Below are 18109 nucleotides of genomic sequence, written 5' to 3'. Positions count from 1 at the left end.
ACTTGAACTGTCAGTCTTTAACTTACGAGCTTTGTGATTTTGGACAAGTTATTTGAGCTGTTTCATTCTCAATATTCCTCACATATAATGTGGGGCCAATTATATAATATGTGTCTTGTAAAATTCTGATTAGGATTAAATTAGATTATTTAAAATGCTTACGATAATTCCTGCCATTTGGTGTATAGTCAGTAAATGGTGGTCTTTCTGTTTTTGTGGCAATTGTTTCAGCATGTGTGTGTGTGCACTTGGTCAGTCACATCCGACTCTCTGTCACAGCATAAGAACAAGAAGCTGAAGTCAGATGGTTCTATGAAGACCTGCAAAACCTTCTAGAACTAATGCTCAAAAAAGATGTCCTCTTCAATATAGGGGGCTGGAATGTAAAAGTAGGAAGTCGAGAGTTCTCTGTACTAACAGGCAAATTTGGCCTTGGAGTACAAAACAAAGCAGGTCAAAGGCTAACAGAGTTTTGCCAAGAGAATGCACTAGTCATAGCAAAAACCCTCTTCCAAAAACACAAGAGAAAACTCTACAGATGGACATCACCAGATGGTCAATACCGAAATCAGATCGATTATATTCTTTGCAGCCAAAGATGGAAAAGCTCTATACAGTCAGCAAAAACAAGTCTCGGAGCTAACTGTGGCTCAGATGATGAACTCCTTATTGCCAAATTTATAATTAAATTTAAGAAAGTAGGGAAACCACTAGACTATTCAGGTATGACCTAAATCAAATTCCTTATGATTATACAGTGGAAGTGATAAATAGATTCAAGGGATTAGATCTGATGGACAGAATGCCTGAAGAACTGTGGATGGAGGTTGATGACATTGTACAGAAGGCAGTGATTGAGACCATCCCCAAGAAAAAGAAATGGAAAAAGACAAAATGGTTGTCTGAGGAGGCCTTACAAATAGCTGAGAAAAGAAGAGAAGCTAAAGGCAAAGGAGAAAAGGAAAGATGTCCATTTGAATGCAGAGTTCCAAAGAATAGCAAGACAAGATAAGAAAGCCTTCCTCAGTGATCAGTGCAAAGAAATAGAGGAAAACAATAGACTGGGAAAGACTAGAGAGCTCTTCAAGAAAATTAGAGATACCAAGAGAACATTTCATGCAAAGATGAGCATGATAAAGGATAGAAATGGTAGGGACCTAATAGAAGCAGAAGATATTAAGACAAGGTGACTAGAATACACAGAAGAACTATACAAAAAAGATCTTCATGACCCAGATAACCACGATGGTGTGATCACTCACCTAGAGCCAGATATCCTGGAATGTTACGTCAAGTAGGCCTTAGGAAGCATCACTACAAACAAAGCTAGTGGAGGTGATGGAATTCCAGTTGAGCTATTTCAAATCCTAAAAGATGGTGCTCCTGAAGTGCTACACTCAATATGCCAGCCAGTTTGGAAAACTCAGCAGTGGCCACAGGACTGGAAAAGTTCCATTTTCATTCCAATCCCAAAGAAAGGCAATGCCAAAGAGTGTTCAAACTACTGCACAATTGCACTCATCTCACACACTAGCAAAGTAATGCTCAACATTCTCCAAGTCAGGCTTCAACAGTACGTGAACCATGAACTTCCAGATGTTCAAGCTGGATTTAGAAAAGGCAGAGGAAGCAGAGATCAAATCGCCAACATCTGTTGGATCATTGAAAAAGCAAGAGAGTTCCAGAAAAACTCTACTTCTGCTTTAATGACTATGCCAAAGCCTTTGATTGTGTGGATTACAATAAACAGTGGCACATTCTTAAAGAGATGTGAATACCAGACTACCTTAGCTGCCTCCTGAAAAATCTGTACACAGGTCGAGAAGCAACAGTTAGAACTGGACATGAAACAACAGACTGGTTCCAAATCGAGAAAGGAGTACATCAAGGCTGAATATTGTCACCCTGCTTATTTAACTTCTATGCAGAGTACATCATGTGAAATGCTGGGCTGGATGAAGCACAAGATGCAATCAAGATTGCCAGGAGAAATATCAATAACTTCAGAAACACAGATGATACGACCCTTATGGCAGAAAGTAAAGAAGAAGTAAAGAGCCTCTTGATGAAAGTGAAAGAGGAGAGTGAAAAAGTTGGCTTAGAACTCAACATTCAGAAAATTAAGATCATGGCATCCTGTCCCATCACTTCATGGCAAATAGATGGGGAAACAATGGAATCAGTGACAGACTTTAGTTTTTTGGGCTCCAAAATCACGGCAGATGGTAACTGCCATGATGAAATTAAAAGATGCTTGCTCCTTGGGAAAAAAGTTATGACCAGACTAGACAGTATATTAAAAAGCAGAGACGTTACTTGACCAACAAAGGTCTGTCTAGTCAAAGCTATGTTTTTTCCAGTAGTCATTTATGGATGTGAGAGTTGGGCTATAAAAAAAGCTGAGCATTGAAGAATTGATGCTTTTTAACTATGATGCTGGAGAAGACTCTTGAGATTCCCTTCGACTGCAAGGAGATGAAACCAGTAAATCCTAAAGGAAATCAGTCCTGTATATTCATTGGAAGGAATGATGCTGAAGCTGAAACTCCAATACTTTGGCCACCTGATGCAAAGAACCGACTCATTGGAAAAGACCCTAACACTGGAAAATATTGAGGGAGGGAGGAGAAGGGGACGACAGAAGATGAAATGGTTGGATGGCGTCACCGACGCGATGGATGTGAGTTTGAGTAGGCTCTTGGAGTTGGTGATGGACAGGGAAGCCTGGTGTGCTGCAGTCCATGGGGTTGTAAATAGTCAGACACAACTGAGCAACTGAACTGAACTGAAGAACAAGTAATTTCATACTTTTGTTTTCTTACCTGACTTTAGTTTCCTCATCTGTCCAATGGTAATCATACTTTTCACCTCACTGATGGTTACAAAAGTCAAATGCGATAATGTCTCTGAAAGTACTTTCTAAAATGTAAGTTTTTGTCACATATAATAAAGTAACAGTTAAAGCTCATTTCTTTTTATTTTAAAGCATAGAATACTGGCTAGAGACAACACACTTTTAAAATGTTTCTGAACTGTAGTTTTATAAGCTACAAAACAATCTCTCTAAATTTCCTGCTTCACTTCATTTTCATTTTCTAGTATTTGGTCACCAGGAGGGTTTTTTTTTTTTTTTATTTCCTTCACGTCTCACTGTGCGGGAGACCTAATCAGTATTGAAGCAGGCTCTGCCAATTAATTGGAGGATGCACTTGTCTCTTTTTCTGATTGTGTACAAAACCCTGGGCTCTGTTTTATCAGTTTAAACAGGTTTGCTACATGACTGCATCTTGAGAAATGTCAATAAGTGTATTTAGACTTCTTGAAAAAATTGAGGTCCATGTGAAAGTTTATTTCTTCCTGGTAAACATTCTTTCCAAGTGAAGGTTTATTTATTCCTGTTAAACATTCTTTCCAAGTCTGCAGGTGTCACTTTTTTTTCATATTTCTAATGTTTCAGTTAAACTTGGTTTTGTTCTTTAAGCTTTTTTTCAAATTCATTCTTATTTCTAGTTTTGGTATTTATGTAATCACAGTAAGTCTGAGTGTTTCAACTTGACAAAATTCTGCCCCGAAACACTACAGCCCTAGTTATTTTTGAGAGCTATATTTTCCCTTCTTGGAATTCAATAGCAATTTAGTGTCCTTTAAAGTTTTGAAAATATTGTACAGCAAAAAGTCAACAGATGTTATATTTATACTTGTTTCTGAGCAAGAATATTATCAGAAACTTGATAGAAGCTTTAAAATTATTTTGTGTTAGTAATGCCCTTCCAGAAGGCTCAAGATACCACACCATAGTTTTTATTTTCCAGTTTTGTATGCCGCCCTTTGCTATCTGTTTATAAATGAGGCATAAGAAGAATAAGATCTCGACCTGACTTCCTTGACTGCCATTGAATACCCCTCTCTGGAACTGCCAGGCTGTCCTTACGCTCTCACTGTTCAGTGCTAGGCCTTCCATTGGTCAAAATTGCATACCTTTCTAGAATACGATGTGCAAATAGGGGGACCATGGAATTCCAAGTATGAATTCCAAGATATTTGACAAAATGTTCAAGACATGTCTTTTAATCTTAGAGATGCCATGGTTAAGAGCATGGACTTTCTAGTTAGATAAATGTAGGCCCAATGACATACTACTCTGCCATAAAAAATAATGAAATATTGCCGTTTGCAGCAACATGGATGCAACGAGAGATTATCGTACTAAGTGAAGTAAGTCAAAAAGAGAAAGACATATACCAAACGATCTCATTTAGTGTGGAATCTAAAATATGACAGAGATGAACCTGTATATGGGACAGAAACAGACTCATGGGCACAGGAACAGACTTGCGGTTGCCAAGGGGGGAAGGTTTGGGGGAGGAATGACGTGGGGTGTGGGAGTTAGCAGATGTAAGCTATTATATATTGCGTGGATAAATAACAACGTTCTACTGTATAGCACAGAGAAGTGTATTTGTTATCCTATGATACACCATGATGGAAAAGAATATTAAAAAATAACATGCATATATGTATAACTGAATCACTTTGCTGTACAGCAGATATTATCACAACATTGTAAATCAACTATACTTCAGTTTACAAAAAAGTAGGTTCAAAATCTAGTGTTAAGCCTTAAAAACTGGCTGATAAGGTGCAAATGACTTACTTTCTATGAGTTTCAGTTTCACTTTCTGTGAAATAAGAATAGAAGTACCCCTTTTATGAGGTAAATTGATGCGAAAATAAAATAAGACAATTGATGAAGCACTACTGCTATAATTACTATTTATTCATAACATATAAAAATATCAAATCACTATGTTATATATCTGAAGTCAATACAATTGTAAAAAAATAATGCAAAAAATGTTGAAGTGAAATTCCCCTATGTTCTTGAGTAGTTGTAAAATATGCCATTCCCCACATTGCATTTAAATCAGATAGGGATGCTTTTAACTGCTAGTGAGAGGAATCCCAACTGTTCTGGCTTATACAAACAGGGATTTAATTTTGTTTTAAAAAACATTCCAGAGGTAGACAGTTGTTGGCCTTGGTTTCAAAGTTTAATAATGTTGGAATGAATATCTCTGAAAATCTCTTGTACTTTATAATCGCAAAAATGTTGCTGCAGCCCTGGCTATGATATAGATGCAAAAATCCTTAACAGAATATTACCAGGTTGAATCATGTAATGTATAAGAAGGAGAAAACATCATGACTAAGTGATTTTTTTCCCAGCAAGACTTCAATATGATGTATAATGATAATTGGCCTTCTCTGGTGGCTCAGACAGTAAAGAATCCACCTGCAGTGCAGGAGACCTGGGTTTGATCCCTGGATTGTGAAGATCCCCTGGAGGAGGGCATGGCAACCCTCTCCAGTATTCTTGCCTGGAGAATCCCCATGGACAGAGGAGCCTGGCGGGCTACAGTTCATGGGGTCGCAAAGAGTCGGAAACAACTGAGCACTCACACCAAGCACACACACATAATGATAATCAATGGAAGCAATTGGATTAATGTTTTTAACAACAGTAAAAATGAGTTGTTATTGTTCAGTTGCTGAGTCATCTGACTGTGACCCCATGGACTGTAGCATGCCAGGCTCCCTTATCCTCCATTCTCTCACAGAGTTTGCTCAAATTCATGTCCTTTGAGTTGGGGTAATCCTATCTAACCATCTCATCCTCTGCACCCGCCCCGCTTCTCCTTTTGCCTTCAATCTTCCCTGGCATCAGGGTCTTTTACAGTGAGTCAGTTCTTTGCATCAGATGGCCAAAGTATTGGAGCTTCAGTTTCAGCAACAGTCCTTTCAAGGAATATTCAGGATTGATTTCCTAAATTTATATAATAATCTTAATAGGTGTAGGAAAAGCATTTGATAAAATGCAACAGTTACCACCTAGGAAATAAAAGGGAAATTCCTCAACCAAATAAACAACATCCACGGAAATCTACAACTGGTATCATGCTTAATGATAAACCATTGAAGGTTCTTTCCCTAATATTGAGAATAAGACAAGGACTTTTATTTGTTAAACATTGTAATGGAAGTCCTAGCTTGTGCAACGATGGAAGAAAAATATAAAGGCATAATGATTGGAAAGAAGGAGTAAACTGTCCCTCTTCACGGATGATATAATTCTTTACGTAGAAAGTCCTAAGAAATTAACCAAAAGGCTGCTAGAATAACTGAATTTACAGATATCACAAGACAGTCATAAAAAATTTAATTGGATTTCTGTATACTGGTGATGCACAACTAGAAAAACAGCGCCGTCTATCATAGCATTAAAACATAAAATACTCAGAGATAAAGTTTAGAAAATACGAATCCAAGAAAAATGAAAATATATATCCACACAAAGACTAACATATTAATAATAGTCCCAAACTAGAAACACCCCAAATGTTCATCCAAGATGAGTAGGTAAAAAATTGTTATATATCCAAACAATGTGATGCTACTTGGCAATCAAAAAAAATAGACCACTGATATATCCAACACCATGGATGAATCTCACAGGCTTTATGCTAAATGAAAGAAGTCATGTAAACAGAAGGCATATTGTACATATCCTTGTCTATACAAGGCAGATCAATAACTATTTTATTTTTTATTTCTAAATAAATTTTCATTGGAATATAGTTGATTTACAAAGTTGTATTAGTTTCTGCTCTACAGCAAAGTGAATCAATTGTACATATACATATATTTATTCCTTTTTAGATTCTTATCTGGTATGGATCATTAGAGAACACTGAATAGAGTTCTTGTGCTATGCAGCAGGTTCTTATTAGTTATCTATTATATATATCAGTTCAGTTCAGTTGCTCAGTCACGTCTGACTCTTTGTGACCCCATGGACTGCAGCATGCCAGTTTCCCTGTCCGTCACCAACTCCCAGAGCTTACTCAAACTCAGGTCTGTTGCCTTGGTGATGCCATCCAGCCATCTCATCCTCTCTTGTCACTTTCTCCTCCCACCTTTAATCTTTGCCAGTCTCAGGGTCTTTTCCAATGAGTCACTTCTTCGCATCAGGTGGCCAAACTATTGGAGTTTCAGCTTCAGATACATTCCTTTGAATGAATGTTCAGGACTGATTTCCTTTAGGATTGGCTGGTTGGATCTCCTTTCAGTCCAAGGGACTCTCAAGAGTCTTCACCCACTACAGTGCAAAAGCATCAATTCTTCAGTGCTCAGCTTTCTTTATAGTCCAACTCTCACATCTATACATGACTGCTGGAAAAACCATAGCTTTGACTAGACAGACCTTTGTTCGTCAAGTAATGTCTCTGCTTTTTAATATGCTGTCTAGGTTTGTCATAGCTTTTCTTCCAAGGAGCAAGCGTCTTTTCATTTCCTGGCTGCAGTCACCATCTGCAGTAATTTTGGAGCCCAAAAAAGTAGAGTCTGCCACTGTTTCCATTGTTTCCCTATCTCTGTGCTATGAAGCAATGGCACCAGATGCCATGATCTTAGTTTTCTGAATGTTGAGTTTTAAGTCAACTTTTTCACTCTCCTCTTTCGCTTTCATCAAGAGTCTTTTTAGTTCTTCTTTACTTTCTGCCATAAGGGTGGTGTGAACTGAGTTTCTGAGGTTATTGATATTTCTCCCAGCAATCTTGATTGCAGCTTGCGCTTCATCCAGTCTGGCATTTTGCATGATGTACTCTGCATAGAAGTTAAATAAGCAGGGTGACAATATATAGCCTTGATGTACTCCTTTCCCGATTTGGAACCAGTCTGTTGTTCCATGTCCAGAACAACTATTTACATATAGTAGTATGAATATGTCAATCCCAATCTCCCAAATTTATTCCTCCCCCATACACCTTTCCCCTGGTAACCATAAATTTGCTTTCTACATCTGTGACTCTATTTCTGTCTTGTAAATAAGCTCATTTGTTCTAGATGACTAGTATCAAGAATATTGACATAGAGTGGTACAAGAAAACTTTGGGCGGGTGCTAGAAATGTTCTATTATTTTAATTATGATTATATTTTGTCAAAATACTTTGTCAAAGCCTTTGATTGTGTGGATCACAACAAACTATGGACATTTCTTAAAGAGATGGGAATAGCAGACCACCTGACCTGCCTCCTGAGAAATCTGTACGCAGGTCAAGAAGCAACAGTTTGAACTGTACATGGAGTAACAGACTGGTTCCAAATCAGGAAAGGAGTACATCAAAGCTGTGTATTGTCACCCTGCTTATTTAACTTATATGCAGAGTACATCATGCGAAATGCTGGGCTGAATGAAGCACAAGCTGGAATCAAGATTGCTGCGAGAAATATCAATAACCTCAGATATGCAGATGACACCACCCTTATGGCAGAAAGTGAAGAAGAACTAAAGAGCCTCTTGATGAACGTGAAAGAGGAGAGTGAAAACACTTACTTAAAACTCAACTTTCAGAAAACTAAGATCATGGCATCTGGTCCCATTACTTCTTGGGAAGTAGATGGGGAAACAGTAACAGACTTTATTTTGAGGGGCTCCCAAATTACTGCAGATGGTGACTACAGACGTGAAATGAAAAGACGCTTGCTCCTTGGAAGGAAAGCTATGACCAACCTCAACAGCATATTAAAGAGCAGAAACATCACTTTGCTGACAAAGGTCTGTCTAGTCAAAGCTATGGTTTTTCCAGTAGTCATGTATGGATGTGAGAGCTGAACTATAAAGAAGGCTGAGCGCCAAAGAATTTGATACTTTTGAACTGTGGTGTTGGAGAAGACTCTTGAGAGTCCCTTGGACTGCAAGAAGATCCAACCAGTCAATCCTAAAGGAAATCAGTCCTGAATATTCATTGGAAGGACTGATGCTGAAGTTGAAACTCCAATAGTTTGGCCACCTGATTCAAAGAACTGACTCATTGGAAAAGACCCTGATGCTAGGGAAGATTGAAGGTGGGAGGAGAAGGGGATGATAGGGGATGAGATTGTTGGATGGCATCACCGATTCGATGGACATGAGTTTGAGCAGACTCTGGGAGCTGGTGATGGATAGGGTAGCCTGGCATGCTGTAGTCCATGGGGTTGCACAGAATCAGACATGACTGAGTGACTGAACTGAACTAAACTTATATTTTGGCAAAATTCACTTAAGCATTGATTCTGGGCATATTTTTCTGTGTGCAAACCATACCTCAGTAAGATTGATTTATTAAAAAAAGAAACATTATCCTTTCTAGTCACAGTTATTCTTAGAAAATGCTCTAGGTAGAAAGGGCAAGGATGGTGGTGCATCATTGACTGGAAATGATACAAGTGTCCTCAAAAGTCGGGGAGTTAACTCTGGTGCCTCTATGCTAATCAGAGCCTGTTGAGCCTCTTAAGGGGGAAAAATTTACTGAGTCGCAAGATTCTAAACTGAATGAAAATATGTCCAATTTACAATCAAATGAAAATGCTATGGGCATAGAGCCAAAGAATATTCTTAGATTGGACTTTGTTTAGCAGTCTAAATTTAACCAGCAAGAATTTTTTAAGGACATTTTTATTCAACATTTTGAAGTGAAGTATTTACTTTTCATGTGAAAAATTACACTTCCTCTGAAAGACAGAACAAAGTGCTTGTTTTTTTTTGTAATGGGCTAACATATTATAGGTTTAGTATATAGTGAGCACAAATTGCAAGCATTTCCTTCCCCTACTCCCAACCCTGGGACAAATTTGAGGCAAGAGTGGTGAAAATGTAGAAAAAGTAAGTTGAGCTGCTCTACTTGTGGGAGTGATGTTGTTAACCTTCACCTCATGAATAGAGATGTATGTAGGTCAAATGGATGGAACAAGGAAAGAGCTCTGTGATATGTGATATTATAATTGTTGATAGTGAACAAATGTATAGGATATGGGAAATTTCCCAGCACCATAATATTATACCTCTTAGATAAATAAAGTTGAAAGGCTCTTTTATTATTTTTCTATTTTTTAAAATAAGCTTTTTTCCCAACCCAAATGAATGAAATATACATTTAAAATTATGAACTTCTTTAATACTTCTCAATACTCATTGGTGTGCATTGGTTCATAGATGATTTGTGACAATGAAAATTCTTTTCATTGTAGTGCTTAATATAACGAAGCCAACTATTGAACTAGTTTTAACAAATTTGGGGAAGCATTTTAGTTTCTCTGTCAAGAGTTATTATTTCCTTTAGGGAATTGAAAATTATATCTGAGATAGTAATTTCCTCATAAAGAGATTTGGAGGGATTATTTTTCCCATAGAGCCAATATTCCAATTAATTCATCCAAAGAAGGAGGTTTCTCGTGTTGAGCCAAACTCAAAGCACCAGAGTATGATGTCATGAATTTTAAAAAGGCAGCCACTCTGCCAGATACTTGAGGTGCCAGTGCACACACTCGGTGATTCACAGTTGGGCTGGTTGACTACATGATTTGTCAAATAGTCATTCTGCTAGGTAAACTACTTCCAATGGTGAAACCTTATTATTTTTTCTTTTCTTAAAAAATTTTTATGACAACATTGAATGAAATTCTCATTCTTTAAAATGTTCAGCCTTTTTGAAAAGGCTTCTAAATATTCTTTGCCTCAAAGGAGTGGCTTCCCTGGTGGCGCAGTCGGTAAAGAATATGCTTGCAATCCAAGAGACTGCCTGCAATGCAGGAGATCCGGGTTTGATCTCTGGGTCAGGAAGAACCCCTGGAGAAGAAAATGGCTACCCACTCCAGTATTCTTGCCTGGAGAATCCCACGGACAGAGGAGCTGTAGGCTATAGTCCATGGGGTCGCAAAGAGTCAGACACAACTTAGTGACTAAACCACAAATCACCACAAAGGAATAAAGAGAAATATAAGACAAAAGGAAAGATAGATACTATTGATGACTCACCTGATTCATGTACTTATAAACACTTCCACTAACATAGATCTGATATTTGGTTGTGTGTAGTTCTCATCAATTCAGGCAAACTGATTACTGGTCTGAGTGTGGCTCTGTGGTATAGAACCCTCTGTATGGAGAACTATGAAGTTTCAAGACGTCTCATGTCCCTGGGAGAAATGGAGCAAGTATCTATGCATCTAAGTCACAGGGACAGAAATTAACAAAAACATGAAGGCAATGATATTCCCACTTGATATGTTGAGTATTTTCCCATTTTGTTTTCCAGATAGAAATATGAGCTATGAAGCTATCTGGCTCAAAATTTGGTGTCAAGGGATACTAAGTGACATAGTATTAGTCACTCAGTTGTATCCAGCCCTTTGTGACCGTATGGGCTGTAGCCCACCAGTCTCCTCTGTCCATGGGATTCTCCAGGCAAGAATACTGGAGTGAGTTACCATTCCCTTCTCCAGGGGAATCTTCCCAACCCAGGCATCAAACCCAGGTCTCCTGCATTGCAGGAAGATTCTTTTCTATCTGAGCCATTGGGGAAGCCCAGTGCCTTGATGAAAAGTCTGTTATACTACTTAAGCAATATTAAACAGGAAGAAGTAAAATAATTTATTTTTAAAACAAGAATGAACAGTTTAATAAGAAGTTTGTGAGACATGTTTTCAAGAGGCTTTCATGTAACAATACAAAAGCAGGAATATGTTCATTCAAAAATACTCAGAAATACTTCATAGAACATTCAGAGCAACAAATGAATGTAAAGTTAGAGAAACACGCAGAGAGGTACCCTGAGCAGCACTGCCTGGAATTTTACAAAGTTTATGAAAAGCATAGGGGACTTCCTAAATTAGTTACAATTAAGAATAGATTTCAGTTATGGAATGTGCTATCGAGCCTTTGCTTCCTGATATTTAAATGTGAACTAGTTTCACAGGGCTGCTGCTGCTGCTGTTGCTTCAGTCGTGTCCGACTCTGTGCGACCCCATAGACGGCAGCCCACCAGGCTTCCCTGCCCCTGGGATTCTCCAGGCAAGAACACTGGAGTGGGTTGCCATTTCCTTCTCCAATGCATGAAAGTGAAAAGTGAAAGGTAAGTCACTCAGTCGTGTCTGACTCTTAGCGACCCCATGGACTGCAGCCCACCAGGCTCCTCCGTCCATGGGATTTTCCAGGCAAGAGTACTGGAGTGGGCTGCCGTTGCCTTCTCCGGTTTCATAGGGAGAGAATGATAATTCTCTCAGTATTAATAGACTTTACATGAGGAAGTATGTATGTAAACATACACACAATATTAAATCACTTTGTTGTGGTAACTCGTAGTCTCTACATTTCAGTGACTTAAAACAGTAAATATTCATTTTTTTTGTTGCCAAGTCTGCAGATTGGCTGCAATCTCATTTGGTCTTAATTGTGTCTATTTTATATATCTTCTCATTCTTGAATCTACGGTGATGACAGTGTAGTTTCTGTCTGGACTGTTTTGTAATTGTTCTCATGGCCTAGGGAGACCACACAGACACGCAAAAGCAAGTCCACTTGGAGCCTCTTTGGATATGGCATGCATCATGGCTGCCCACATTCCAGGCCAAAGAAAGTTGCATGATCAGACCTAAAATTGATGTAGAGGAGTGTCTGCCACCTACTTTGGAAGAGTAACACATGGGAAATAACGTGTGAATCTCATCCTTAAGGATTAAGCAGAGAGTTGGGGAATTTTAATACACCAACCACGGTTACATTTGCTGTGTATTAACTCTCCAGTAAAGTGTTAACTTCCCCTTGTGCAAGGGCAAGTGTTAGTTGCTCAGCTGTGTCTGACTCTTTGTGACCCCATGGACCATAGCCTGCCAGGATCCTCTGTCCATGGAATTCTCCAGGCGAGAATACTGGAGTGGGTTGCCATTCCCTTCTCCAGAATGTCCCATTACAACATGTGATTTTAGTTATTAAAAGTTTTGATTTTTTTTTCTTATAATTCCCCTGTTAAAAACCTGTCAAACATTTAACTATCTGCCTAGGACTTTGGTGAATGTGATAAAATTTTCTGTGCTCAGTCTGGGTAAGTTAGACCCCTTTGAGAAGATTTCCTTAAGAAATTCTGGGTATGATGGACTATACATAGAGAATTTTTAAAAGGGAGTTTTAAAAATGTGTTAACTGAACTATGATACCAAGTTGAAATTTCTGAATCCTGCTCAAAATTTGTTTTAATACAAACAACAGCACCTTGTTATAGAATTTGTCCATCTAAATTCTAGACATTTTTCACAAATAAATTTCCATATTTATTTCCATAGGCCCGATATTATTTTACTACTCTTTTTAGCCTAGAGAATAAGCATGATATGAAAGTCAAACCGGAAGGTTTGAATGTCAAAGACATTATTAAAGCAACAGATATATGCTGTAAAGGGGAAAAAAAAAACCAAGCAAACAGATAGGAAAACATGTTTTAATTTTTTTACCTCATTGTTGAAGCAACCACTGAACAACTTCAAGTGCAGTAACTTCTAGGGTTTCTATACTGAGAAGGACAAGTTTTTCCCTATGAAATTTCTATTTTCCTAGGTTAGGGGGTATGCCCTTTGGTGGAGATAGCAGTCCTTTTATGGTTTGTTGGCGTGAATCTCCTTTGCACTCTCTGGTCCTTTCTCACACTTTCAGGGTAACTTGGAAGAGTGTTGGAGCAGTGGTCAAGCAGCTGACTAGGAGTCAATGGAAGAAACAGAGAAAGCATGTGGGGAATTATAGGCTTTGTAGAGAATTGAATTGATACGGGAAATATGCTGTGATGGAAAACATAAAATGCAGAGATTTGCAAATTATATATTGATTGCAAAGTGTGAAGACAAATAGTGAATATTTGCCTGAAAAGGTGTTTATACATCTTCCATCTGGGTTGCAATAGAAAGATATTACATCAAAAATATATATTTAAAAATGTAATCCAATCAAAGCATATGCACATGAGGTGTATGGAGTGACTTTTTTTCTCTCCTGTGAATCTGGGCTTTCATCTGGCATTTTTTCCCTGCAGCCTGAATAAATTCTTTCATCACTTTTTGTCCTGCAGGTCTACTAGTGATGTATTATCTCCATTTTTGTCTCTGGAAAAATATTCTTTATTTTTTGCCTTAACTTTGAAAGATATTTTAGCCATTGTGGAATTACACTTGGTTAGTTTTTTCTTTCTGTTCTTTAAGTTTGTTCTTTCATTGTCTTTGTCTTCAATTGCTTGTGATACATCAGCCATGATTCTTTTTTTTTTTTAATTGATGGATAATTGCTTTACAGAATTTTGTTGTTTTCTGTCAAACCTCAGTATGAATCAGCCATAGGTATACATATGTCCCTCCGTCTTGAACCTCCCTCCCATTTCCCTCCCCATCCCACCCCACCTAGGTTGGTGCAGAGCCCCTGTTTGAGTTCCCTGAAACATGCAGCATATTCCCATTGGCTATCTATTTTACATATGGTAATATAAATTTACATATTACTTTCTCCATATGTCTCAGTCTCTCCTTCCCTTTCCCTGTGTCCATAGGTCTGTTCTCTATGACTGTTTCTCCATTGCTGCCCCACAAATAAATTCTTCAGTACCATCTTTCTAGATTCCATATATATGTGTTAGTATATAATACTTATCTTTCTCTTTCTGACTTACTTCACTGTGTATAATAGGCTCAAGATTCATCTACTTTCTCAGAACTGACTCAAATGTGTTCCTTTTTATGGCTAAGTAATATTCCATTGTGTATATGTACCACAGCTTCTTTATCCATTCATTTGTCGATGGACATCTAGATTGCTTCCATGTTCTAACTCTTTTAAATAGTGCTGTAATGAACATTGGAATACATGTGTCTTTTTCAATTTTGGTTTCCTCAGGGTATATGCCTGGAAGTGGGAATCCTGGGTCATATGGTGGTTTTATTCCTACTTTTTAAAGGAATCTCCATACTGTCTTCCATAGTGTCTGTATCAACTTACATTCTCACCAACAGTGCAAGAAGTTTCCCTTTTCTCCACACCCTCTCCAGCATTTATTCCTTGCAGACTTTTTGATGATGGCCATTCTGATGGGACAGAAGACAGAGGATGAGATGATTGGATGGCATCACTGACTCGATGGACATGAGTTTGAGCAAGCTCTGGGAGTCGGTAATGGACAGGGAAGCCTGGCATGCTGCAGGGGTCGCAAAGAATTGGACATGACTAAGTGACTGAACTATCACTAACTATTCTGATGGGTGTGAGGTGATATCTCATTATAGTTTTGATTTACATTTCTCTAATAATTAGTGATATTGAGCATCTTTTCATGTGTTTGTTAGCCATCTGTATGTTTTCCTTGGAGAAATGCTTGTTAGGTCTTTTTCCCACTTTTTGATTGGGTTGTTTATTTTTCTGGTATTGAGTTGTATGAGATGCTTGTATATTTTGGAAATTAATCTTTTGTCAGTTGTTTCATTTGCTATTACTTTCTTCCATTCTGAGGGCTGTCTTTTCACCTTGTTTATAGTTTATTGTTGCCATTCTCTACAGAGTATGTCTATGTCCATTTTAGCTTTAAGTTTTCCTCTTTATTTTTGATTTTAGCATTTTGGCTAAGACATGATTGTGTATGATTTTAGTTGTAGCTCATTTATGCTGCTTGGGGTTCATGACATATTTGTCCTGTAGTTTTGATTTTTTTGACAATTTTGGAATTTCTCAGCCATTATCTCTTCAGATAGTTCTTCTGTTTTATTCTCTTTCTCTTCTTCTTTGGGGACTATAATACCTAAGCATGAGTCTAGAGCATTAGATATTGCTTTCCTGCTCTCAGATGTGGTGTTTATTTTCCCATTGTTTGTCACTTTATTTTTTAATTTATATAATTTCTGTTGAAATGTATTAATGTCCACTGAGCCCTTCTCTTAAGATTTCCAGTCTTCTCTGAAGTCTACTGAGTGAATTTTTAAAATTTCTGTGTCATATTTTTCATTTCTAGCATTTGTACTTAGTTGTATTCTTGGTGCCTCAGTTTTCCTTTTTGTAAAATTAAGTTGAGTTAGATGATTGTTTTTAATTTTCTCAACTCATAGTATACTACAGTTAAAGCTCAACTTTTCAGCCAGGCATTTTGTAAGGAGACACTGTAGGTACGAGCCTAGCTGATTAGCCTCTTCCCTGAACAGGTGAGTGTAAATTTTTTTCTGGTTGCCAATCACAGGTTGGATCATGAAGAGAGCTTCTGTGGATAAGCTGACAGAGGTAGAGGCTCAGAATTTAAACCACTTACTTTGCTGCTTACTTTTTGAATGCAAATTATAGTTTAGCCTAGGGAAGGAGAAAGTGAAGAAAAATGTAAAGCCTTGCAGCAGATTGACAAGCTTAGTCATTGGTACTCTGTGAAATGGATAATTAACCCTTAGACTTTGGAAAGTAGTTTATAAATAGACAGCTGCCTACATTTCAAAGACTGGTAAAAGAAGACCATATGTGAGCTTTAAAAACTTTTGTTGCTTAACACAGAGTGAATATGTATAGACAAAACAACTGAATGAGTTACACATCTCAAGTAGAGTCAAAATCATGGAAAGAACCTAAAAAGCTATAGTTGTTTTTGCTTTCAGCTACTCCTTGGCTGAATTGACTGTGAGGCTCAGCCAAATCTCTATAGTTGAGGAATAGTTTTTATAGTAAACAGCCTCTGAGATGGCCCCAACGGTCTACTTCCTGGCATCCACACACTTGTGTAATCTGTCTTGAGTGTAGGCTGGACTGAATGACTTGCCTGTAACAAAAGTATGCAGCCAAGATGATGGGAAGCTCCTTCTGAAATTAGATTATAAAAAAGATTGTGGTTTTCCCTCGGGCATTCTTTCTTGCTTTCTCTTGGGTACCTCATCCTGGGAGAACCTAATTGCTATTCATGTTAGTGAGGCAGCCCTGGAGGAAGGCCCATGTAAATGAATATGAAAACAAGTCTTCTGAGGCCTGCAAATAGCACATGAGTGAGTGTGGAAGTGGATCTTCTGCCAGCTTCCACATGAATGAGCTTGGAAACAGATCCTGCCATAGTTGAGCCTTGAGCAGACCCTGGTTAATGCCTTGACTGCAGCCTCCTTGAGGGTCCCTGAGCCAAAGCCTTTCAATGAAGCCACTCCCAGATTCCTGACCCCTAGAAAGTGTGAGATAAGAAATGTTTGCTGTTTGTAGCTGCTAGATTTTAAACTAATTTGTTACATAGCAATAGATAATTAATAGTTTTTAGTCATGTTGATTCTCTGTATTACTTCTCTTTTCATAGTTTACACATGCCTTGCATCAAGTAAATTGCACAATGGCTCTGTGTTATTGTCACACTTTATGATAAAAGAACTGAGGTTTGGAATCTTGTTTAAGTTTTCAAAGCTAAAATAAATTGAATCAATGTGTGAATTTATACCTTCTGACCCTAAATATAATGTTTTTTCATCTATGACCCTGTTCTTCATTCCTCTTTTCACTAAATGCTGACCCAAAAAGGACACCCATTAATTTAATTAATGAGTTTGGTGAATATACTAATGAGTTGTGATTTTCTATCTTCAGTGTCCAGTGGTTCTTATAAGATCAAATAGTGGCACACATATCATACTGAGCAGTTAAATTCTTGGTTTAGAGGTTATTGTCATGTATGACAGTGGAATCTAGAGTTGAATCCCTCATTTCCTTGGGAGATATGTGAGCCTTTTGATTTCATTAAATTAGTTCTTCCTTCTCCATTTCAATGAGTTATGTGGCCCCATTTTAAAGGACTGCAGTTTGCCTTATCAGTATTAAAATAGTGTCTGCGTGAAGGTGACATTTTGTGCCATCTCTTTGGGTTCCTCTGCCATTGACTTCCATCATAATGTCCCCGGTGCTTTTCATCTCCTTATTCTAATTGCTGTGCTCTTGGATGCTGGTCCTGATTGGGACAGGCAGTTGAAATGACATGCACTGGGTGATTGACACTGCCTGTATAAATACCTATTCTCTTAAGCCCACACCATGTCACAGGCTGTCAGAGCTAGTCTACTGCTAAGGCCTTTTCAAAATCATAATTAAAGCATGATGCTCACTAGTCAATTATAAGTTCATAAATTAGGTTCTATGAAAAAAATCTACAGAGAAAAGTTGAATACTCTTTTCCTTTCCCTCTGTTTTTGAACAGACTTGGTATTTCAGTCCATGTTTCTGGATAAAATTGTTATTTGAATTCATCATATTTGAGAAGCTGT

Source organism: Bos mutus, chromosome 8, assembly GCF_027580195.1.
Source record: "Bos mutus isolate GX-2022 chromosome 8, NWIPB_WYAK_1.1, whole genome shotgun sequence".
NCBI lineage: Eukaryota > Metazoa > Chordata > Mammalia > Artiodactyla > Bovidae > Bos > Bos mutus.
Note: the sequence above shows the minus strand (reverse complement) of the source record.